General features: G+C 47.1%; 1 long non-coding RNA gene across 1 annotated transcript in view; it reads left to right on the plus strand.

Moving 5' to 3' along the window:
* Window positions 1-26,123, plus strand: part of LOC141278120 (uncharacterized) — a 170,424-nt gene that overhangs the window by 57,531 nt on the left and 86,770 nt on the right. The window contains exons 3-8 of the long non-coding RNA XR_012330455.1: window positions 3,306-3,412; window positions 3,520-6,576; window positions 9,507-9,718; window positions 12,169-12,402; window positions 17,597-17,708; window positions 18,501-18,695. This is a non-coding gene — a long non-coding RNA (uncharacterized lncRNA). The remainder of the gene's footprint in view (window positions 1-3,305; window positions 3,413-3,519; window positions 6,577-9,506; window positions 9,719-12,168; window positions 12,403-17,596; window positions 17,709-18,500; window positions 18,696-26,123) is intronic.

A 26,123-nucleotide genomic window follows, 5' to 3' on the forward strand; every position in this document is an offset into this window, starting at 1 on the left:
AAGCAGGTGAAAACACACACAAACTCCCAGTCCAATATATGTGCCCTTTTGTGTACACAGAAAAAGATCAGGAAAGGGCTTCCCTGGTGGCGCAGTGGTTGATAGTCCGCCTGCCGATGCCGGGGACGCGTGTTCGTGTCCCGGTCCGGGAAGATCCCACATGCCGCGGAGCGGCTGGGCCCGTGAGCCATGGCCGCTGAGCCTGTGCGTCCGGAGCCTGTGCTCCACAACGGGAGAAGCCACAACAGTGAGAGGCCCGCATACTGCAAAAAAAAAAAAAAAAAAAAAAGATCAGGAAAGATAAACAAGTTGCAGGAGTAAATGCAATTTAAAGTATATTTTGTTGTATGTTTGAATGTCTTATTATATGATTTACTTTACTGTAAAACCCACATTGTATTGCAAGGGGGGCTAGAAATCATATATATTTCGTAGATTACTGCAGAGACTAGCTGGGGTGATACATGTAAAATGTTTCAATAAATGTTCAATAAATGATTGGTATCAAAGGAGACAGCTTCTCCAGGCTGAAGAGCCCTTGGGTGTAAAGTGAGTCGGACGTTCTTCATCTCCTCCCACACCTCTTGACTGGTCCATCATTTGCGAGCCTCCTACCAGCCAGCCGTGGGGGATTATTTAGGGAAGAGGACCAAGTCCCACCCTCGTGAACTCACATTCTGCCAGGCAGGCAGTAATCAAATAAATGTGCCACAGGCCACGAGGTATCAATGCTCTGGAGGAAGATGAAGTGGGGGTGGGGTGGGGTGGGGGGAGGGGAGAGTCGTGGGCAGGGCTGCTGTTGTTTACAGATGGTCTCTTATAAAGTGGTGTTTGAGACTTTGAAGAAGAGGAGAATACTTGAGGTATCAGCTCTCCGAAAATAGGGAAGAGTGAGTGCAAAGGCCCTGAGGTAGGTGTGCTTGGCCAGTCTGAGGAAGAGCCAGGAGGCTGACGCGGCTGGAGCAGAGGGGACAGGGGAGGGGGGGCGGGTGGTCCCACAGGCAGCAGGCTGTGGGGCGTGTGGGTCTGGGCAGGCTCACGGCAAGGCAGGGGCTTCACCGAGTGAGATGTGAGGTGATTGCAGGGGGCGGGGGCGGCTAAGCGGCCTGGATGTCTTAACATCACTGTGGCTGCAGTGCAGACAGTGGATGGGGAGAGGGGCAGGTGGGCAAGGGAGACGGGAGGAGGTCCTCCTTTACAGGTGGGAGAAAGAAGACCCTGGGTATGACCATGGCAGTGAGGGCGGGGAAGGAGTGGAGGGGGTCACGTGAAAAAGAGTTGAAAGGTAATTCATCAGATGTGAATTATGAAGGCGTGAGGCCGAGGTGACGCTGAGACTGCTGAAGGTAACAGCTGTGAGTAAGTCTTGAGGGAGAGGCCTCCCAGGAGCCCTTGCGCAATCAGAGCCTGCGGCCTCTTGCCCAGCCAGGTCCCCTTCTGCCTGACGCACACTTGAATTCTCCAGCTGCACCAAGTCACTGAGTTATCCAGAATGCCTCTGCCCTACTTGGCTGCCTAGGAACTCTGCTTCATCCTTCAAAACCCAGCCCAGGCATCACCGCCTCTGGGTGGCTTCACGCCGCAGCTCAGCTGAATCGTGTGCTTTTCTGCTTCACTCCGGGCCTCGTGCACCGTCTAGCGCACAGCTTCCCAACCAACGTGACGTAGCACGTCGGGCACGCAGATAGATCCCAGGCGCGCCCTCGGGCCTTGAGGTGTCCAGCTGGGCCTCGAGTAGCTGGAGCTCCTGGCCAGTCACCTCCAGCTGCCAACGGCACATCCACTGACCCTAGAGGACCACACAGATGTTTCCATTTTCTGTACATGCGACGCCCTGGGGGGAAGAGGGATGCGCTAAGGTTGCTAAATTGGAACCTTTAGCCTCCGTTTCAACCGAGGCCACAAGCAATAGATAAAATGTTCCAAAGTGAGCTGCAAGCTTTGCAAGGAATGCTCGTGAAGACCAGGTTTCTATACCTTCAGCCCACCACCCACCTCCAGACGGTACAGGGTGACGCAGGAGCTGAGGAAAGAACTGCAGTGCTCAGGAGAGAATTAGGGGGAGAAGGCTACGCGGCGGGTCCCACCCAGGAGAGAATTAGGGGGAGAAGGCTACGCGGCGGGTCCCACCCAGGAGAGAACTGGGGGGAGAAGGCTACGCGGCGGGTCCCACCCGGGAGAACGGGGTGACTCCCTCAAAACTGTACACAGGGGCTTTGAGGAAGTACTGGAGGCTTAACCTATGTCCCTGAAGCTGGCGGGACACAGTGGGCTGGAGCCTGGCTGAGTCTGGAGGGAGAGCCTGGGGGGTCAGCCACCCTGATGGCCAAGCAAGGAGAGGCGGCCGCCCGGGGACCAGCTTGCGCTCAGAGTTGGTGGGCAGGGGGCTCACAGCGTTTCCAGATGGCGGGATGAGGCCCGTTCAGCAGAAGGAGGGAGCAGGGGGGCCAGGTAGAGAGTGGGGCGACCCTAGTAGGACGCGACCGTAGAGTCCAGGAGCCGAGGCAAGAGTGGAGAGTGGCCAGCCAGAGGGGATGCACCCAGCAGAAGGGGCTGCGGTGAGACCCCGGCTGGACTGGGGCCGAGCTGGGGACGGTGGGGGGGGGGCGGGCTGGACGGTCTGGGAGAACCACTGAAGGCATCGCGCGAGAAAGAAGCTGCTGGAACTTAAGCGGGGCCGAGAGAGAGAGAGAGAGGCCGATGCACTGCCGCTGGTGGTCCTGGAGCAGCTCCCGGCTCCCTGACCTTCTCCCTCATCCCCGCTGCCTCACCCCTCTCCGCGGTAGGCAGGAATCCGAGCCACAGCTGGGGGTGGGCCAGCTGGGGGGCACCTCGCCGCTGCTGCCCTCAGCCCGCGGTCCGTGCCAGGGGGAGGGGCCGGCGAAGTTTTCCTGTGCAATGAACTGTGGAGCTTTTGATTATCACACTTGCCTGGCGACATAAATCACTGAAATGAGCTGGTGTTCTGAGATTTAAATGACTGGGACGTTTCTCACGTCTAAATGTGATCAGGAAAGTCACGGGCCCCTGATTTTTCCCCGCTGAGAGCTCTAAGGGGAGGCTGCAGGGAGAATGCACGTCCCCGCCCGTTGCCCGCTATGGTCCGGGCTTGTCCGTCCTCACAGGTGCGCCGCTGACCGCGTCCTCCCCCCTCTGCATCCGCTCCTTGAGGGCAGGAGCCACACTCACACCTGTCGGCTCCTAGGATTTGGGGCAGCGCTGGGCGCACAGGGGGCACCGTGGAGCTTGGGGGACGGACCCAAATGCCATCCCGTGGCGCTTCATTTCTGTTTCTTTGTCCCCAGTTTTCTCAGTTGGAGCCGCTCGCCTCTGTGCCTGGAAGGAGTTGCAGGTGTGTGTGAGGAGAGAGTGGTCACCCACAGGGCTCCGGCGCAGCTCGGGGGTCCCTCAGGTGAGTCCGGCGGGGCTGACAGCCAACACCGGTTCCCTTCATCCGCGATCACCCCTTCATCCCAGCGGCATCCCTCCCACCTCCCTGCTTGAAGTAGTTTTTTCCAGTCTCTCCCCCAGCGGACACCCCGCTTCCCCGTCACCTTGTGGAGCGTCACCTCTTTCTTACCTGCGCGAGTTACATTTGACATCGCTTCTTCCATCTTCGTTCACTGAGAATTCCACACACGTGGTGATACCGGCGTCCCTACGTCTACGTCACTACGCCTGTGTTACAGGCATCACGGCGGAATGAGGATGCAGGGACCGCCACCTGGCTTCCTCTGAACCACTGCCACATGCGTCGTCCCCATGTCGCTCCAGACTCTGGGGACGGCCGAGCTCCGGGACCCGTCAGCCTCCAAGGTGGGACTCGATTTAGCCACGGGGCAACAGCTAAATCATTTTGCTGAATACCTGAAACTAACGCCACATTGTAAATCAACGCTATTTCAATAAAAGCAAGTTAAAGTAAGTGATGGGGACAGAGTTAGGAGGTGAGAAAAATTGTCTGATGCCAAAAAGCACCTGAGCTGAACTGGAAAGAAGGTGTTTCTGAGGAACTTGGTCAGAAAACGTGGCAGGCAGTCTTCGGGCTTGGGTTGTCTGTCTGCAGCTGTGACACGTGGTCCTGACCGCCTGCACCATTATTTGGGGACTCAGGTGAGACTAAAAATGTCTAATAAAGTGTGCTTCACGTTGATAAGACTCTGGAAGCAAGAAGAGAGTTTTATTGTTTAGTCTGGCAGAAATTACGAAAGCAGTCATGACTGAAAACCACGCGCCTGATTCTTTGAGCTATGTACACAAAACGCTCTTAAGTCCATAGGGTTTGGTAACGGGGCGATTACTTGCAGTATGTGAATGGAATGATTTCCTCTTGGCCAGAGAATACACGAGGAAGGGAGATTACCCGCCTTATGGAGTATTTGCTGTGTCCCCCTCTGTGGATGGGCCCACCGCTATCCCTTCACTTCCTCCATCGAATACAAACCCTGTCACACACCTTGCCAACCACTCCTCACCTGTGGCATCGTTCCTCGGAGGCGCGCAGAGGATGGCCCAGCCGGAGGTGGGACCACAGGAGAGGCAGGAACCCCCAACCCACTCTCTCCGCATCCCAGTTCCGGGATCCAGGCCAGGCAGCACAGGGGCTCTGCCTGTGGCCCTCTCCCCTCTCAGAGGGAGGACAGGTGCGGAGTTGAGAAACCGAGGGCTACGGGCGCTCCCCTTAGCTTCTGCCCTGGCGCAGGGCAGGCACCGGGGTGCCCTCTTCCACTTGGGGTAGCTGCCAGGGATTCCCAGTCCCCCCCAGGACTGCAGACTTCTCCTTCTTCAAGCCTCGCACGTCTCTGCTTTCCCCCAACAGAAGACCTCGGCACCGTGACCTCAGGGCCACGCAGAAGATGCCTGCCTTTCCAGATCCTTCAGTGGGGGGCACAGGCTTTCATTCCTGCAGCAGAGCTTCCCCGCCTCTGTGCCAGTTGTCAGTGTATCGACAGACGGGTGCCCTCAGGTGTCGGGCACCTCGGCAGGGCCTGGAACCTCCCTCCTCTTCGCTCTCCACGGTCCCTGAGATGTACAGGTATTACCATTCCCTGTGACAGCCGTGACGTGCAGACAGTCTGAATGCAGCAGAGCGTCCTAGCGAGGAGATTCTGGTGAGGATGGGCCCAGTTCCGCCAGAGGCATCTCCGCCCCTCAGCTTTTTAGCCAGAGCATCACTATGCGCCGGAGGGGCGGCCGGGTGCAGGGCTGGGGGCTCTGCCCCATGCCCGGGGCGCCGGGCGGACCTGAGCCCTGTGGTCCCCACTGAGCTTTTGAAGTGGAAGGTCCCCCATTCTTCTAACCACTCCAGAATATCCTCCCTGTGGCCGCTTCTCTTTTTCTCCAGTTTCACCCAAGGGTAGAGTTGCCCTCAGCCCATCATGCCCTCGCCCTTCTCTGGCCCTGTGCTGGGAGCTCAGAAGCAGGTGTGGGAGCCCGTGGCTGTGCCCTTAGCCCTGGTCGCAGGGGACACGGCCTCCCGTTAGCACGCCGCAGGAAGACTCCAGAACTGACACCCACACTCGGCTTTGGGGGGTTTACAAAACACATCCTGCCCCCCAAAATTGCAGGGATATTTTAAAATTCAAATGGGTTATATTTTCTACGCAAGAGCTATGTCGCTTTCCCCAAAGGAGTTTTCAGGCATTTGAAAAACGTTAGCTGGTGAGTCAGAAGTGTCCTTTTACTCTTTCTGTTTTCTCTGGCTCTGAAAATATATACGTATGTATACACAGCACACGTCACGCTTGGAGGCATATCTTCTAGGATGTACGAGTGTGGCGGTTGGAATCCTGGTGCCTGGAAGAGATGGGTCTGTGCCCTGCATCCCAGCACAGCGTTTAGCGCATTGTGACGTACGGAGCGTCTGTTCCGTACGTGCACCCTCGTCTTCCCCTGTGCTCGCTGACCTGACCCGCGAGGCCGCTGGGCTGACTTCCCGCGCTCGCGCCACGTGCTTGGAGAGTTCCCAAGGCCGGCAAGTCAACTCTTGCGGCCAGGTCATCGCCTATTTCCAGCAAAGTGAGTTCATATCCATTTAGGCCCGTTTTACTGCTCTTTGTTATAACTATTGCCAAGGAGAAACGAGCAGCTTTGGGCACCACAAGGCAAAATAATATTTGAAATTTTAACATATGCTTGTTTCTTAATATTGTAAGCACCCTATTGTGACTTGGGGACTTTTTGTGTTCGTCTTCGATCCTTCTCCCACAGAGTCCGGGAGGACTGGGTGCCCTGGCCTTGGCCTTGGGATGCGCGGTCTCACTCCCCGTGCACAGAGGCGGCATCCTTTGCACCCGGCGGGGCTGAGTGGAGGCTCCAAGCTCGTGTGGCCTGAGACATTCCATCGCAGAGGCTCTCCTAGCAACATGGCAACGCCAGCAAACCCAACAATGACCTTTTGTCGTTAGCTCTATAAAGCCTGTGGCATGAGTCTCACCAGAAAATTCAAAGGATATTTTGCAAGCGAAGAGCGATTTCCAGCTGAAGCTTTGAATCGGTTGCTTTTCCTCCAATCTGCAAATATCAAACTGGACCGGCACCAGATGGTCGCTTCAAGAGCAGGACGGACCCAAAGAGGTGAGTCTGGACCGTCCCAGTCCTGGCTCTGGTTAGGGAACCACCTGTGTACCACCGGCAAGTCACTTAACTCTCTAGATCTCCACGCATGAGCAACTGCTCCTTGACAGTGCAGGGTACTCGCTAACCGTCCAGATTCCTGGGCTGACACCCGTTCTCCTGCTGCATCAGAATCTCTGGGGCTGTGCTCCACAAACGTGACTTTCAACCAAAGGCAAATAGATGACATTGCTGAACAATCATAAAAGTGCTTAGGTAACTAGCTTTCTAATTTGTTTACTTCGCGTAAAGAGGGCCCACGCACCCTTAGAATTGGCCTGTTGTGTATATGGTAGGGAGCGTGTTTTTCTCTAATAGATTTTATAAAGGACTAAACCAACCCATTTTCTTTGCTGTTTCTGATTAGCTATCCTCTATAACAGACTATAAATCATGCACCCCTATCAGGAAAACACTTTAGAGCATGTGTTTCCAATATTGGCACTTTCAAAATATTGAATATTAATATCTGTATTTATTTATATACGATATTGTGCTTTAGTAGGGACATATTTGAATATGTTCCTAATATTAAAGAAATGTTTTTAAAGGAAAAACGTTGAAATAAGATTTAAGATTTTGATCAGTGAAATTTTTGGTTTAGTACTTTGTGATACAGTGAGATCAAAACCAGTTTGTAAACAACAGAGATCTACTGTATAGCACAGGGAACTGTATTCAGTATCTTGTAATAAATTATAATGGAAAATAGAAAAAGAATATATATATATATGTATGTATAACCGAATCACTTGGCTGTACACCTGAAACTAACACAATATTGTAAATCAACTCCAATAAAACAAACAAGAAACAAATTTCTGATGTTGGTTTTGAATTCGCTATCTTTTATTACTTAGTTATAATAAATGAAAACATGCTTCACAAAGATACGTAGATTTAAGTGGAAGAAGCACCTTTTTTCCTGCACTTACTAAATTATGATACTGATTTTTTAATTCCCTCCGCTAATTATCCCAAGGTTTCTTATGGGCTAGTAAATTTCCATTTTTTCTGAATGTCCAATTGATGTTGTTGAAAATTAGAAAGTGTGGCACTGTTTTACATTTCTAACAAACATATTTAAAACGTGATAAAATTCTTCATTTGGAACAACTGGGGGCAGGTTCGAAAATTCTGTTTCCAGAGTTTTCACGTTTGCAGATATGAGTTTTTACATTGTTTGTGACAGTAAAAGCCATGTAAATCAGAAGCATTCTCAAACATCCAGTTACAACATGCTCTTTCCGTAGCATGAATTTCTTTCAAAAGTTATTCCTTCCTCACTCATTTTAACATCATTTTCGCAAATGGACAGATTAAACATATTTACTTTTTGGAAATGTCTGCCAGACGGTGTGTCAACCCCTTATAACCACACCCCCAAAACGCCAGCACATTTGGAACATTTGTATTTGTAAAAGAATAATGACCATTTCAAATTTAATCACGTTTTTAAGCGCTTTGCCATCAGATATCTTACAACCATCCGAGGGCACAAGAGATTTTCATGGTCATTCCCCTATTTCTTTCTTTTATGACATCCGGTAGCATTTGGGGGGTCTCTGGTTCAGTGTTTTTGCTGCAGTGACATCCTTGTGACTGATGCTGTCAACGAACGTCCAGGGAGGGGCCAGGTCTGGGCGTTTTCCTCTTTTTTTTAATTCTGCCAAAGCTGCCACTCCATGAGTGATTATACTTACATGGATACCACCCCACTCCCACTTCTTTTTATTTTCTTTCTATCTTTATCTTCTCCTTCCAATTTTATTGAGATATACTTGACATACATCACTGTGTAAGCTTAAGGTGTACGGCATCATCATGTGACTTACATCCATCATGAAAGGATAATCGCAATAAGTTTAGTGAACATCCGTCATCTCCTACAGATAAAAAATCAAAGAAATAGAAACACAATTTTTTTTCCTTGCGATGAGAACTTGTGTTAGGATTGACTCTCTTAACAAATTTCCTATATAACGCACAGCAGCGTTGATTCTACTTATCATGTTGTATGTTGCATCCCTAGGACTTATTTATCTTAAAACTGGGAGTTTGTACTTTTTGACCACCTTCATCTAATTAAAGAAGCCATACTTTGATGAGCATGTATCTTTGTCTGGTGCGTCTTTTCTTTGGCAGCCCATATGAAAGCATTTCTGCAGGTATTTTATTATTGAAACAACCCAGCCGCTCAATTATGGAGTCGTGTTAGAAGGCTTTCAACGTTCATTCTTGCGGCAATCAGCCCACAGTTTGTAATTTTTTCTAACACTTTGCTTGTGTCTTCTAAAGGGTTTTCTAACTAAAGAGAGCGCTTTCATTTTCCATTATTGCTTTATGTAAATTATTTCTCTGCTGCAGTTTCTCTAACAGTGTATTTGCTATTAGATAAGAAATCTCAAAAGTAGCTTCTAAATATTATAAAAATTTCGTAAATTATTTTAAAATCCTGGATGGAGAATCACACAACCGTACACTTCAAACAAAACAAGAGGCTTAGTTTTTTATATTCTGGAATTTTGATTTTAAATTGCTTGCTAACCATGATAATTTTGTTCTGTCATCTTCTAATATAGCAAAGGAACGCTATACACTTAGGTCAGTGTTCATTGTTAACAATAATAGGTGTAAAAAGCTGTATTTCAAATAGACTTTTTGTAAGAACTTTTTAATTTGAGAGAATTTTAGATTTACAGAAGAATTGCTAAGATAGAACGAAGAATTCCCATATACCCTTCATTGCAACTTCCTTTAATGTGGGCGTCTGATATAACCATAGTAAATCCATCAAAACTAAAAAATTAACACTAATAAAGTATTATTAACTATAGACTTTATTTGAATTTCTCCAGTTCTTCCATTATTGCCCTTTTTTTCTGTTCCAGGATACCATGTCACCAAAAGAGTCAGCAGCCAATGCCACGTAATAATTTTGTGAAGATTTGTTTAGTTAAAACTAGGTGATATTATTTGGCATTCCAGTTCATCAAGAAGAGCTCACTGCAAGTGTTACAAGATGCTGAAAGCAGGGGTGGCTTTGTCCCTTTCTTTCCTGCTGTGGAATCAGGACTCTGTTTTCCACTGGACCGGAAATAAGGTTGGTCTAGCTTGTCGGCCGAATTAGGGGCCAGCCTTCGTATGTTTATTAAATATTGGGGAAACGTTACTTCTTCCTTGCCTTTCCTTTTTAAAGACAAAAATTTGTATCTGTAAAAATTCTCAAATTTCCTTTCTATAGCAAATGCCCCTGCTATAAAGAGAGGGCCAGGGTCTTCTGTACCCCCTGGAGCACCCACATCCCATTTTGGGGAACACGGCTCTATATTATATTTATGCTCCTTTGGTGGTCCAGAGAGTCAGCCCTAAACTCGTGCTCATGTTCACAAGGGCTAAACTGGGAAAACTGGACACTTTCAGTGTCTTGTTCTGACATGTGCCTGAATTATGGTCTATAATAAACAATTATCGAGTAACCTATTGAGGCAATGAGTACACCCAAATAAATTTCTCCAGGAAGCACCTCTTAGACCATCGCTCAACAAATCGTTAAAACTTCTGGTACTTGTGGCAGGGTGGTGTGGGGAAAACCCGGGGGTGGGGGCTGAGGGCTGATAGCCCTGGGGCACCGTGTCAGTCACATCACAAACTTGTGTGACTGGAAATTGAATCCTCGATAGCTATGTCATTCCCTTACTGAAGGAACAGATAATGTCGTGGATACTGTTCTGTGCTGCCTGATTCCCCTTCAAGAAGGAGCGACTTCTCCCGCAGCTGCTGGGGATGTGCTAGAAGGCCCTTACCGTCGACCCCCTTTGGGGATTGCCTCAGCTGAAGAAAACTGCCTCACCCCAGGCCCACCTCCTCCCAGGACCAGCCAGCATCCAGTGCCCGATCGATGGGGCATGAAGGCCGGGCCCCTCCTCCCATCTTGGAGCAGCTCTGAGGGGCCATCCAGTTTCTGACTCCCCAGGGGTTGGCTTTGCTGGGAATCCGTCGCAGACCAACTTCTCCCTCCATCCAATCCTGCTTCCCCCCTCGCCTCCACAGGAGCACCCCCTAACAGATGTTCTGTACATGAGTCTCAGCTCAGAGAATCTGCTTCCCAGAAGACCCACCTGCCACACAGAGAAGTCAAACAGGCCAAAACAGTGTGCAAAGGAAAATAAGCACACCTGTGCTTGCGGATGCATCCAGAGATGGTCCTGAGTGTGTGAATGTATACGTATAAAAAAAAAAAAAACGTGTTTTGGGACTTCCCTGGTGGCACAGTGATTAAGACTCCACACTCCCAATGCAGGAGGCCCAGGTTTGATCCCTGGTCGGGGAACTAGATCCCACAGGCATGCCGCAACTGAGAGTCCGTGTGCCACAACTAAGGAGCCCACGTGCTGCAACTAAGGAGCCCGCCTGCCGCAACTAAGGAGCCCGCCTGCTGCAACCAAGACCCAGTGCAACCAAATAAATACTTTTTAAAAATGTGTGTATGTATATACGTGTTGGCCATTTTCTTAGAAAAATTGTAGCATCTTATGCTTTTTTATTTATATCATATTTTAAAATCTGAAAATCTATTTTTACATAGTGATACATAAAGTTTTAAAATCACTCGGGCTTCCCTGGCGGCGCAGTGGTTGAGAGTCCGCCTGCCGATGCAGGGGACACGGGTTCGTGCCCCGGTCTGGGAGGATCCCACATGCCGCGGAGCGGCTGGGCCCGTGAGCCATGGCCGCTGAGCCTGCGCGTCCGGAGCCTGTGCTCCGCAACGGGAGAGGCCACAACAGTGAGAGGCCTTCGTATCACAAAAGAAAAAAAAAAAAATCACTGCCTACTATGCCATTGTATGGACACACCATGTAATGGCCACCGTTTGAGTGCCGACTGTTTGCTGGGCACTCTTGCACCCTCTTCGTATTTATTCAACACGTATTTATGGAGAGCCTGTTATGTGGAGACACTGTTCTAGGTGCTATTCGCTCAGGCTTCACTTCAGCCTTAAAATGTAGCTCCTGTGATTATCCTGATTTTACAGAGGAGAAAACTGAAGTTTAAGCAACTTGCCCAAGGTCACAGGATTAGTGACTTCATAACCAGGCAGCTGGTCTCCGTTGCTTCAGCTTTTAACCCCCCCACTAGCCCCCTCCCCAAGCCCCCTTCTGATGGGTAGTCAGGCTACATGCAGCTGGCGGCTGCTATAAGCAATGCTGCAGTGAACATCTTTTCTCATGTGTCTTTGGGTGCCGTTTCCCCACTTGTAAAAAGCACTGAGAAAGGGAAACAGGTGAGCTCATTATCTTACCGGATATCTGTTAGCAGTCCCAGGTCATTTTAAAAGGTGCCTTTCTCCAAAATTAGGGATTTAAGGAATCAAAAAATACTACGTTCCATTCTTAATATGAAAATCTTGGGTTAAGCCTTTGAAATACTTCCATGCTGGCCCTGCGTGTTGGATGCATATTTGCAGATAGGGTAATACCTGGATTACCATCACCAGCATCCCTGGTGGGAAATGGAATGTTTTTATTAAAATTTCTCTTGTTTGCGTTTCAGGAAAGAAATGAAAGCGGATCCACAAGCCAGGTCTGGTTTTAATCAGAGCCTAATCTTTATGAGACAACGCAAGGCTGAGAATTTTTTAATCTGATATTTTGAAAGAAAAATCCGTGTTCCAAAATGATACAAACCAATCAGCCTTAGAAGAACGATGGAGAAAAGAAATCTCTTGCATAAAAGAGAAGCAGGAAATTCCAGAGAAGTTTCACAGGGAGGAGGGGAAAACCCAAGGTCTGTATCGCTATTTATGGTCTTACTTCTTCGTACAGGGTAATAATCTGGTTTTGTTGAACAACCGAAATTCGGTTTAGAGGGAATCACAGCATTCTGTCTCCCTGAAGTGAGAACATAACTGAACATATTACAAACCCACTCTGTGTCCCATGATCCATTGGCCCTTGAGATAAATATTTCGTCCTCTTCAGGGACTCTTCCCATTGTGGTCACAGATCCATCTCATATTAGATGATTTAATACCTTAGTGATTTGGAACGTCTCTGTAGACATTGCTGAACTTTTTATATTTTCATGTACATTCCACTGATTGGGGGCAAAAGTTCCGATTGGCAGGACTTCAGGGTGGGTTGTTGAAATTTATAATCATTTTCATATAATGCTCGGCGAGAGTGGGGATAGTGAAATCTCAATTTTCCAATAAGCTGCAAAACTATTAATGGATTTCTAGGTCATGTCGTTCAGGGTTAACACTCAGTGGAATATATTTTCCATTAAATATGAAAGTGCTCCAAGTACGTTTTATACCAGGTGTGTTAACTTTACTGTTTCCTGGAGTGTCTATAATTTCAAAATTAATCAAGTCTTCTTTTATGTGCTTTTGCATGAATTCTGGCTTTCTTTTGAACAGTCGTAATGACTCAGAGATGGAGACTAAAAATTGGCAAGAAAAAGCCAATAAAAGCATAAAGTCCAGAGTTTCAGAGAAATGAGATTTACCAAATGATATACAGTATAGTTCCCTCGACCAGAGCTTTCAACGTTATATTTATTTGAAAGTGCCTCGTTTAGTGTTTATTTTTGCCAGTTTCATAGCAGGAATCAGATCACAAAGATTCAATGAGCAAATCAAACACCATTTTAAAATTCATCCTTGGAGCATAGGCGTGTCTCTTCTTATTCCATTGTCTTAGCTCTTTCCAAAGCAAGACATTTAAATTTTTATGTGACTAAAATCGTCACACGTCAGAATACCGTAGGACTTAAAACTCCAAATGTTTTGGCTTACACATTTCAATTTCCTAACTCCACTGCAAAAAGAAAAAGAACACTGGATAAATTAAAATAGCTGGTGTCTTCCTATCGTTAGTCTCCATTTATTCCTCTTTGCGTACATCATGCGTGTTTACTCGGATAAATACAATTGCCTTTTCTTCGGTTGCTTAAATCTCTTTGTCTACGAAAAGTAGAAAGAGCTCATCCATTATTTAAGTTACTATTTCTATAACTGAATTAATACACACATCTACCCGAGCAAAGAGGTTGACAGAGTGAAGGTCCGCACAGAGGTTCCGCTTGAAGTCCCACCTGATCTCTGTATGGATACGTAATAGTGAAAGCACGTTGCCAGAAATACCAGGTTTTAGTGCTATGATGATGGCGTAAGTGATACTGTAAGAGGAAGAGACCCTCAAATATTTTCAACATTTAAAAGGATGTTCTCCTAGTTTAAAAGATGCCTCTCTTACTCTCTTAATTCTCCAGGGCACAGAGCAGGAAGTCAGAGCTGTTACATTCTGCTTTGCTGAGTGTAGGTCAGGCTGATGTATATCAATTGCCCTGGATTTTTCAGTATAAAAACTTGGAGTTTGAGCTTTCCTTCAAGTTATCAGTCCAACCTCACTCTGCCACTGCTTGGGTTCCCCCAACTTCAGTTTCCTGGCTGTGACCCCCAAGATTTACACTGGCCCCAGTGGCTGCCTCTGTGAAGGGAGGACGTGAAGCGGAAGAGAATTTCAGGGCAGCCCCGGACAGGGAGTCAGGGGAAAAAACGTGAAGTTTGAGGGAAAGTAGGGTCAGGCCCTTGCCCCATAGGCCTCCACAGCTGAACCTGCGTTCGTGTATTTGTTTCATAGATGAATTGACATACTTTAAGAGAAGATGTATTCTCTTCTGAAATATTGCCTTGTACATTGCAGCTCATGGAAGATGGCCCTCTGTAGTGGTAAAGTGAAAGCACACACACACCTGAGCTGTTGGCAACGTGTATTTTTAAAACAAATACATGGGGCTTCCCTGGTGGCGCAGTGGTTGAGAGTCCGTCTGCCGATGCAGGGGACACGGGTTCGTGCCCCGGTCCGGGAGGATCCCACATGCCGCGGGGCGGCTGGGCCCGTGAGCCGTGGCCGCTGAGCCTGTGCATCCGGAGCCTGTGCTCTGCAGCGGGAGAGGCCACAACAGTGAGAGGCCCGCGTACCACCAAAAAAAAACCACAAATACATGGTAGGGGGAATGTGGGAAAGAGACAGAGAACAGAAGAACTGATCAGTAACAGGTGTCCTGCTTAGAGAGGTTCATTTAAGGGATTGGCCCATGTGATTGTGGAGACGGGCAAGTACAGCATTTACAGGGCAGCAGGGGCTCAGGCAAGAGTTAAGTTGCGATCTTGAGTCCAGAACCCGCAGGGCAGGCTGGCAGGACTTGTGTGTGGAGTCTTGAGGCAAATTCCTTCTTCTCCCAGAACCCTCAGTGTCTGCTTCAGCTGATGGGATGAGGCCCACCCACATTACCAAGGGTAACTCCCTCCAGAGTCAGCCGCTCGTAAGTGTTGATCGTATTGACAAAGTGTCTTCACAGCAACATCTAGACTAATGTTTGACCAAACAACTGAGCCCCATAGCCAGGCTGACACATAAAATTAACCCTCGCAGTATTTCCCCCAATTATGAAGGAGGAGACTGGGGCTTGAAGAAGGTAAGAACTCGCTCGAGGTCAAACCACGAGAGTGAAGTAACACTGTGCAGCCTCAGTGCTTATGCTCGTAATCACAGACCCTGGCTGCCTGCTCAGATTACTTGCTAAATTAGGGAAGACGCTCTAAAAGAGAGGCACTTGAACATGGTAGGTTTTGATTTAAGGCAAGGGTTTGAAACACAGGGCAGACAAGATAGGGTAACAAGGACCAGATTTACCCTCTTGCCTGAAATGACTGGAAACAGAGATAATGTATGTGAAACAAGAGTCTGAAAGACCCTGGATATCGGGTAGTAAAGGATAGCGATCCTTGAGAGACGAGAAGCAAACCGGGGTTGGGGTGGGGGGCATCCCTAAAGGAGGGTTTCCAAGCAGTGGGGCAGAGGAGGGCACCCAGGCAGGTCCCTGTGATCTCCCTAAGTTGAGGAGACAGCTGAGAGTCTGGGGAGGCCAAGGCGGCTAGAGTTAGCGGGAGAAGAGGGGGCCATGTGGAGAAAGCCTCCAGAAATGTCCAGAGTGTCTCCCCTGAGGCTTCAGCTGACGACCTATCAGCAAGCGTGTGTGAGGAAACCCCCGAGGCTGGGGAAAGAGCCACCCAAGAGATAAAAGTAAATAGTCTCCGGAGATAACACAGGGCCAGAGCAAAAGAGGCGTCATTCATGGAGATCCAAGTGTGTGCCTTGGTGGTGAGGCAAAATTAGACCTTATTAGGTCTAATTTTAGACATTCTCTGTGGTTCTGCCCAACAAACCTTCACAGCAAACTTGAAAGGATTGAACCATTTCCAAGTAATTTAACTGTGCTCCGGAGTTCAGAGTTCAAGAATAGTTCAAGCAATACAAAAACAGGTAGTACCCAGCAAGGTAAAATTCACAGTGTCTGGCATCCAATCTAGATTACTAGGCATGTAGAGCAACAGAAAATTTTGACCCATAATCAGAGGAAGAAATAAGCTCAGGGAAACTGATACACAGATGCCATAGGTGATGGAATTAGTGGACAAAGATATTTAATAGTTATTATGTCTGTATTCAGTGTGCTCAAGAAATTGGAGGAAAGATCATGCATGATTAGCAGAGACATGGAAAATATAAGATACAAACTGAAATTCTATGAAAACTACAACATCTGAGACTAGAAACACACTGGATGGGATCAGAATAGATTAGACATGGCAGAGAAAAAGATTAGTGAATTTGAAGACTTAGCAATAGAAAGTAAATACAGTGAAACATGGAGAGAAAGACTGGAAACAATAAACTATCTGTGCACTCTGGGACAGCTTCAAGTGGTCTGATAATGTGTACTTGGAGGTCCTAGTCTCGGCAAACTAGGCATTGAAGGGAATTCTACTTGATAAAGGTTATCAAAGGAAAATGTATAGCTAGCCTCCTATGTGTGGTGAAGGACCGAACACCTTCCCCTGAAGATTAGAAACAAGACAAGAACGTTCACTCACCACCTGTATTCAGTACTGGAGGTTCTAACCAGATCCATTGATAAGGCAAGAAAAAGAAAGAAAAGCCATCTTAATTGGAAAAGAAGTAAAACCTTTTTTATGCGTTGATGACATTATCATCTGTATAGAAAATCTTATGGAACCTGCAAAAAAAGGCCAAAAGAACCAATAAGTGGCTTTAGGAAGGTTGCAGGATGTAAAATCAATGAACAGTTCGCTATTGACATTTTTTTAAATTCCATTTACAATAGCATTAAAAAGTGTTATATTCCTAGGGATAAATCTGGCAAAACATGATTAAGGTCTGCACACTTAAAACTATAAAACATTGCTGAGAGAAATGAAAGGCCTAAATAAATGGGGTGATTTACAAGTTTCATGGGTCAGATAACTCAATATACCGAATATGTCAAATTTCCCCCAAATTCATCTGTAGAAAAAAAAGCATTCCCAATGAGAATCCTTTTTGTATAAACTGACAAGCTGATTCTGAAATTCATTTGGAAATATAAAGAACCTAGGGAAATCAAAACAACTTTGAAAAATAGGAGGGAAGCTTTCATACTACGTTACTTTGATATTTATTATAAAACTACAGTAATTAAGATACTGTGGTATTGGCATCAAGATAGATAAGCAGATCAATGGAACAGAAGAGTAATTAAAATAGTATGATATTGGTGTCAAGACAGACAATAAGGTCAATAGAAAAAAATGGAGAGTCCAGAAATAGACTCACATCGATAAGGTAAATTTTTTTTTTTTTTTTTTTTTTTTTTTTTACCTAATCCTTGGGTTTAAAGTTCAGGGCTGCAGGTAAGGGGCAGAGTGGCAAGGCTGGTACAAATGGTAACAGTGGCAAGGAACCCAGCTGTCATTGGCAGGAGCCTGTGCCAGGGTGTTGCAATGCCTGTGTCTTGCTATCCTGGCTCTCTCTTTCTGGTTTTCTTTCTTTTGGTAGGTGTCCTGTGGGATACACCGGAGACAGGTGTCAGCAGTTCTCAATGGTCAACTTGTCTCGTATGTCTCTTTACGCAGGTGTAAAGATAATTCAGAAGAAAGTACAAAGTTTTCAACTAACACAGATGAAACAGTTGGATATTCTTATGCAAAAAATAATTCCAGTCCAATCCTGGCACTTATACGAAAAGTAAGTCAAAATAGATTGGAGATCTACCTGTAAAAACTAAAATTATAAAATTTCTAGAAGAAAACATAGGAGAAAATCTTTGTGGCCTCAGGTTAGGCAAAGATTTTTTTACATTCAACGGCAAAAGAATAATACACACACATACAAAATTGATATATTGGACTGCCTCAAAATTAAGAAATGTTGTTCAAAGGGCACTGTTAAAAAGTGAAAAGATAAGCCAGAGAGTAGAAGAAAATGCTTATAAATCACATATCTGATAAAGAACTGGTATCCACAATATATTAATAACTCCCAAAACTCAGCAATAAGAAAACAAACAACTGTATTTTTTGAATGAGCCAAAGATTTGAACACACAATTCATCAGAGAAGATATACAGACAGCAAATAAACACATGAAAAGATACTCAACATCATTATGCACTATGGAAATGTACATTCAAACCATAGTGAGATACTGTTGTGTGCCTATTTGTACGTCTATAGTTAAAAAGACTGACCCTGTGAATTGCTGGTTAGGATGCGAACGAACTAGACCTGTGACACACAATGTAAAACGGCACAAGTACCTGGAAAACAGTTTGACGCTTTCTTAAATAGTTATAAACACACACTTTCCATAAGATCCAGGCTTTCTCCTTCTGGATATTTGTCCAGGTGAGATAAATGCCTCTGTCCATACAAAGACGTGTATACAAATATTTATAGCAGACTTGTTTGTAATAGCCTTAATTAATTAACTAATGAATTAAAAGGAAACCAAGCACAATCGAAATGGTTATATCATCAGGTGAATGGATGAAAATTGTGGCACATCCACACAGTGGAACAGTACTTAGCAACGAAAAAGGAACGAGCTGTGGACACATGGAAGGACGTGGATAAAGCTCAAAGTAATCATGCTGGCGAGGAAGCCAGAGAAAAATCAGCACAGACTCTATGATTCCATTCATACCATAAACTGACCTCTGGGGACAGAAGGCAGGTGCGTGGTTCCCTGGATTGGGAGCAGGGGGTGGGAGAGTGATCGCAAAGGGTCAGGTGGAAAGTTTGGGGGGCTGGGCATGTTGGTCACTTTGTGGGGCGGTTTCGTGGATGTACACGTATGTTGGCATTTCAAATTGCACACTTTTTTTTTTTAAAGAATTATTTATTTATTATTTATTTATGGCCGCGTTGGGTCTTCATGGCTGCGTTGGGTCTTCATGGCTGCGTTGGGTCTTCGTTGCTGCGTGCGGGCTTTCTCTAGTTGCGGCGAGCGGGGGCTACTCTTCGTTGCGGTGTGTGGGCTTCTCATTGCGGTGGCTTCCCTTGTTGCGGAGCCGGGCTCTAGGCGCGCGGGCTCAGTAGTCGTGGCTCACAGGCTCTAGATCGCAGGCTCAGTAGCTGTGGCTGGCGGCTCTAGAGCGCAGGCTCAGTAGATGTGGCGCACGGACTTAAGTTGCTCCGCGGCATGTGGGATCTTCCCGGACCAGGGATCAAACCCGTGTCCCCTGCATTGGCAGGCGGATTCTTATCCAATGTGCCACCAGGGAAGTCCCCAAACTGTACACTTTTAAAACACACCGTGTACTGTTTGTTCATGATACGTGAAGCAACGTGGTGTTGGCCCTGCGACTGGAAGAGGCGAGACTGGGGCAGGAATACCACTCAGGAAGAGGCTGAGAAATCCAAATCGTCCTTACACCTAGAACCCGCCTTACAGCAACCAGTTTTACATAAATAACTCTAATATAAGCATAAGAATCCTGGTCTGTTAGGGGTGAATTCATTTGTAGGAAAATAGGAGCTAGTAATGAGTAAGCAAAGCCTAAGCCAGTACATTAGGGGCTTTGGTGCTCCTTACAAAAGGACCCCTGGTTCCTGCTGCCCCGTCACCCGTCACCTGGGTGCCTTTGTGCAGTGCACAGGCCGCACAGCCATCCACGGCAGCCCTGATCCTATAGACCGCGTGGTGTGATAGAAACAGCCCTGACCACCGAATCTTGGCTCCGCCATTAACCATGTGGCCTTTGGTGAATCACCTAGAAGTCGTCATACCTTAGCTTCTTCATCTTGGATTCTGGCCCTGTGGGGCTTGGTTGAGATAAGGACTATAGTTAGGCTTTCAGAACAGGCATGGGCCCATCAGCCTGTTCTGACCAGAGGTGAGGGGAGAAAGGCTGGTCTGGAGTTCATCCAGAGAACATCCCCGGGCTCTTTATTCATCTTTATTAAGATGCGCATTAAGCTACTAAACAGGGCTGTCTTGGATCAAAGTGTGAGAGACGTGTTCCCACTTCTGTCCCCACTGCTACCTTCTGGGGCCTTTTGTGATGTACAAGCGTCACACCCGGTTCCCCGTGTCACCCCCTCAGCGGCCCAGGGCCCACTGGGAATTCCTTCCCAGAGAGGTTTGCTGCCCTGAATTCCCGAGTCAATCCATTCCTTGCTTCCATCTTCCCGTCCTTTCGGTGTGTAGATCACAGCTGGGAGGAATGAATGTTACTAAATGGAGTCACGCTCAGGTTGGTATATACGACTAGGGCTACAGCTCTCTTAACCTTAACCTTTCAAGAGACACTTATTTTAAACGAGATGCTCATTTAAATGACTTTCTAATGGTGGAATTTGGTATCAAGTAGCTAGCTCTTTGGGCATGGGATGGAAGGGGTGTCTCTCGAAACAAATCTCCACATTTAGTGCCACCAGATCTCCAAAATGTTAAGCCATTTACGCTGACTTTCCAACAAGATAAGTTTCTTTCTGTATAATCATGTTTATATCTATTTCTATATATCTGCTACAAACTCTGCACAGGAAATAATGGAATCAAACGTGGATTTTTTTAATGTAAGAAACTGATACACTGATTGAAGGCTGCTGTCGCAGTGTTTCAGATGCTGCTCGTGGCTGAAGTTCAAGTTGGTGTGTTCCAGTCATTTAGCTCGATACACTTGTCAGTGATCTAGAAGATGAAGTGAATGGCCGTGTGAAAGAATTTGCTGATGACACAGAAGTGTTTAGGTTGGTAAGAGCTAGGAGGGTTGTGAGGACCTTAAGATGGCTCTAATAAACTGGATGACGGAACAAACGTGAAGACTGATAACGTTTTACAGAGAAGGCCCAAAGGCAATAGATACTGAAAGAAATCATTTAAGCTCTACATAATTTAAGCAGTACACACCGATGGACTTAGAATTTATGTTAGTTTCAAAAGGAAAAGACTTGCTCTAGGAATCAAATTAATAAAAACATTTCAGGAAAGCCATCTAATCTGAAGTGGTCCTGAAACAAGGGCCAAAAGAGTCTAGGTATGTACTCAGAAAATGCAGGGAAAGATACAGGAAAGCATGAGGTGGTTGGGACTGGGTACCGACCTAACAAGCTCCCTTCTGCCGACTTGGTCCTGATGCGTTCCTCCTGTTACCCTCAGCCCCAGAAAATGAATCAGGACCTGTCTAAACCAATAGTCCCCAAAGTATGATCCCCAGACTGGCAGCAGTGGGATGACCTGGCATCTTATTAGAAATGCAAATTTATTAGGCCCCATCCCCAATATACTAAATCAGAAATTTTGGTGGAGGAACACAGCAATCTGTATTTTAGTAAGCCCCCCAGAAGATTCTGATTCATGCTGAAGTTTGAGAACCACTGGTCTAAACCAACTGTGATAAAATCCCATTCCCCTTTTTTGCCAATGAGTACATGAAGGATAAGAATGAACTCCCTTCAGGTCATTGAGATACAAGTGAAAGTCTGCTGGAGGATTTTAAGAAAGGTATTTCTCTCGGATGAAGAGAGTAAAGACATTGCAGCCTTTGGCCTTAGTTCCGTGAAGATGTGATGTTTGGAGCTTCAGCATCCATCTTGTGGCTATGAGGAGGCATGGCTGAGGACCACAGAGCAAAAAGATCATGTTTTTGTGCCACTGAATTAGCCAACCTTCCCATGACTCAACATCCAGGATGTCTGGCTATGTGAGAAAGTAAACCTCACTTTTGGTCAGATATGCTATTCCTCGCATCGGAAAGCATCCCCCCAAAAGCACATGCCTTTCTTCTCCACTGTGGTAGAGAGGAAGCAAACCTGAAGAGGTAAATGTTCAGAAATAGTGAAAAAAAAACCAACAACCCAGATCTCAGCCCTCTCACCTGAACACGAGAGAGCTACGTTCCCTAACCTTAAAGCAAGTGTGTTTTTGAGCCTCTCTGCTCTTATATACTGTATTAATATAACAAAGATTTACTTTTCTCATAGTTATCTGTAAAGCATCTTTAGTAACAGAGCTATGTGCAAACATAAAAAATCCCTCCTGGGGTCAGCATACCATTCATCCAGTTCAGGGCCGTGTGACTGAAAGATACACTGGGAGGAAAGTTGGAAGGTGTGATCGTTCTTGATCGCAACCTTGGAAAGTTAAAGTTGCACACAGTGCACTTTCATTTCCCCCGCATCCCGTTATGAATGACCATTTATGGATCTGCTCAGCTCTTCATGTTGTTAGTCCTACTAGGAATGAAGAGGTCACGCAGTGGACACACACCTCAACCCAAGGACCGCTTTCATGGGAAATAAAATGCCAAGACAGATGTATGGGTGGAAACCTACACTTAGAGGAGGCAGAAGGTATCTCCTGCTGACTGTGTCTTCACACCTCGGCAACACACATTCGTGGGCCTGTGAGCAAAGTCACAAGGAGGAGTGCAGAGTGCGAGACTCAGCCCAGTGAGTGCATCCTTTTCTGTACCATCCAGCTTAACCTCTGACACACTCTTAACAGTGAAGCCCTCAAGTGACTAACTGCAAACACAGGTGGGATTGTCATCGTGTCCTATAGGTCAGGAAGATTGGGCTTCACAGGACTGACGGCAGGAATTGTTCCAAAGTCAACTGTCCTCCTCGGAGGATTCCCTGTCAGCTGTCAGAGAAGGCTGACTCCGTTGAATTCAGCCCTCGAAGAGTGCAAAGGGGAGAGAAGAGCTCTCAGAGACGAAAAGCAGACCCCGCAGGATTTTACGGCTTAAGACCAATACCTTCCCCTACCCTCGGAGCCATTAGGGAAGCCAGCGGCATCTGGGGCCCAGATGTTCTGAGCAGATCTCCCTCTGGGCAGAGGCTGGCCTAGTCTTCCCTGGAGCTCAGAGCAGGTCACGAGAGAAAGGAGTCTTGCCCCGGCCAGGGAAGTGGAAGGGCAGCTCCTGGCCACAGTCTTTTATCTAGGCTGGAGCCGTGAGTTCAAGGTTTCTCCCATTTCCTACCCTTGGAAGGCAAGGTAATTCCTGTTGCCTGGTGGAGTGGAGATAAAATGGGACAGGGGATGGGAAGAGCACTGACTGTGTGGCTTATAAAATCCCTGTGGCAGAAAACACTGTTGTGAACTCACCCAAAGCTATTTCTCAGACTCCTTGGTAGCCAGGTGGGGTCATGTGACCGAGTCTTGGCCAATGGGATGTAGGTGGAAGTGAGTGACGTGCATCACTTCTGCGCCTGGCCCAGAAAACACACCTGGGCCGTCTCGCAATCCCACTCTCCGGGCTTCTGGTCACGTGCATAGGATCCGCAGACAAACCCCCAGCTGACGGGGATGGGGGCCCACCCGATGGAAGGAGCTCAGTTCCCTCATCAGCTGCACAGAAGGCCACCTGCCTAGTGGTCTCAGATGGTGCTGGAATGCAAAATAGAGCTCTGACTGTGCTCAACCATCTCAGAGTTTGTTGTCCCACCAAGCACTGTTTACCCTACTTAATGCAGGCTCGGGATGTGTCCCAGAGAAAGCAACTGAGAGGGAGACTGGAACCTGGGGCAGGGGTGGGGAGCCAGGGGTAGCAAATACGTTTAGAGAGATGGCTCACAATGTCCAGGTGGCATGTGGTCTGCCGCTCACTTAACGACCCTCCCTTATCAATGCTCTTATGCTCTGGACGAACCTCTGTGAGGCTGCCCGGGGGCCCCTCACCTCTGACTGGCTGTCAGGATCTATACAGACAGACAAGGAGGCATATTAAACAGACCTCAGGCAGTGCAGGATCTGAAAGAAATTAGCCCAGGCAAATCACCACCGAGTACATTTTTCTTTTCTGGAAGACAACATTGGCGAACACAAGCCACACCATCTCCTGAAACCTGTGTGTTCACTGCCCTTGAACGCATCCATGTGGATGGCTGACAAGTGTAGGGACGGCTGGTGCATGTACAGCAGGTTACTAGCAATCTTCATTGGCTTGGTAATTAACCTGTGAGATTTTTTTCTATATGAGCTCTACAGTGTTCTTATTCCAGAGATGGCAATCATTTTAGATAAATTTTTTTTTTGCGGTACGCGGGCCTCTCACTGCCATGGCCTCTCCCGCTGCGGAGCACAGGCTCCGGACGCGCAGGCCCAGCGGCCATGGCTCACGGGCCCAGCCGCTCCGCGGCATGTGGGATCCTCCCGGACCGGGGCACGAACCCACGTCCCCTGCATCAGCAGGTGGACTGTCAACCACTGCGCCACCAGGGAAGCCCTAGATAAATATTTTCATGCAAAAGATTCTGCCAGATATTTTTTATGCGTGAATAACCTGATCTGAAGGAATTCATTTCTGATGCTCAGATATTACCTCCCTTATTTTGGTATTTTTATTGTGGCAAACTGTACATAGCATAAATGTACCATTTGACCAATTCTTAAGTGTACAATTCAGTGGCATTCACTACATTCACAGTGTTGTACAGCCGTTATCACTGTATATTTCTCAAACTTTCTCATCATCCCAAATAGAACCTCTCAAAACAACTAAGTAATCATTTCCCCTTCCCCACTTTCTCCAGCCCCTAGTAAACTCTGATCTATTTTCTGTCTCTAGGAATTTTCCTGTTCTAGATATTCCATGTAAGTGGAATCACAAAATATGTGTCCTCTTGTGTCTTATGCTACTTAGCATAATATTTTCAAGGTCTGTCCATGTTGTATCATACATCAGAACATCATTCCTTTTTACAGCTGCATAATTTTCCATCGTATACATACACTTTGCTTATCCATTCATTTGTTGATGGACATTGGGTTGCTTCCACCTTTTGGCTGTTGTGAGTAATGCTGCTATGAAGATGGGTGTATAAGTATCTTTTCCAGTTCCTACTTTCAGTTCTTTTGGGGATATACCTAGGAGCAGAATTGCCGGGTCATACAGTAATTCTACACTTAGCTTTTTGAGGAACTACCAAACTCTTTTCCATAGCAAACCTGCAAGATTTAAAAAACCCAGATTAAAGAAAAAATGTAGAAGAAGGCTCTTGTGATGCCATGGGGGTGCCTGCGTGATGAGTGCCAGCTGCGTCTGGAGCCCTCATTAGCACAGAGCACAGTACCTCTTGGACCAGCTCTCTCTAGGCAATCGCATTAAAGGCTTCACACCTGAGTGACTCCCCTATACAGAGGTAAATTGCCGAGCAGCTGATAAAGCTAAGCTTCGGAGCCCCTCACTTGCCCTGACTCCTTCCAAAGCCCTGGGAAGGGCCCTTACCATATGGTAATTTGTTTTTGTTTTTGTTTTGTTTAATTTGCAAAAGTAAGAGATTTGAAGCAAAATCCGTTAAGACCACTGTCTCTTTTCACTCTAACTCCCCCTTGAATTGGGTGGTGTTGGGATGCCCGTGGGCATCTGGGAGAATGTTGATTTATTCTGGAAGCCACTGGAAGAAAAGACTCCCAGTTTTTGAGTCAAGTAAGTCGCCAAATAGCTATTGAATGACACTGCAGGAGCTGGCTTAAGAGCTTAAGATGGTTGAGACCTGGCTCCCGCCCTCCGGGAGATTCCAGACTCAACCGGGATGGGAAACACACATTAACACTTACAATAAAAGTCAGAACTTGCAAAATGCCATAACAGTGTGTGATGGGTCCAAAGCAGGGAGACATGGCATTGAAAGTGTCTGTGAGTGGGTCCACTTGGGATGGACCTGGAGGGTACATTTCCCCCCGCAGAGAGTGGACTCGTGGAAATCAAGGCCCTAAAGGCAGGAGCGCCCAGGCTCTAAAGACATGAAACTGCAAAAGGAAATATGGGACCACGTTTTAGAGCAGGGGTCAGCCGATGTTCTCTGTGAAGGGATAAATCGTACTTTAGGCGTTTCAAGCCACTGCTCTCCGTCACGATGACTCAGCTCCGCCGTCAGAGCATGGACGCAGCTGTAAACAATATGTAAATGAGGGGTGTGGCTGCGTGCCAATAGAATTTTATCTACGCGAACAGGCAGCAGGGCCAGGGCGCCCAGCTAAGGGGACTCCAGGCCGTGAGAAGCCGCTGGAAGTCTGTGAGCAGGAGAATGACATTGTAACACGGCCCGAGGTGTGTATTTGTTTGTTTTGTTTGTTTGTTTGTTTTCCGGTACGCGGGCCTCTCACCGCTGCGGCCTCTTCCGCCGCGGGGCGCAGGCTCCGGACGCGCAG

Source organism: Tursiops truncatus, chromosome 2, assembly GCF_011762595.2.
Source record: "Tursiops truncatus isolate mTurTru1 chromosome 2, mTurTru1.mat.Y, whole genome shotgun sequence".
NCBI classification, from domain to species: Eukaryota; Metazoa; Chordata; class Mammalia; order Artiodactyla; family Delphinidae; genus Tursiops; species Tursiops truncatus.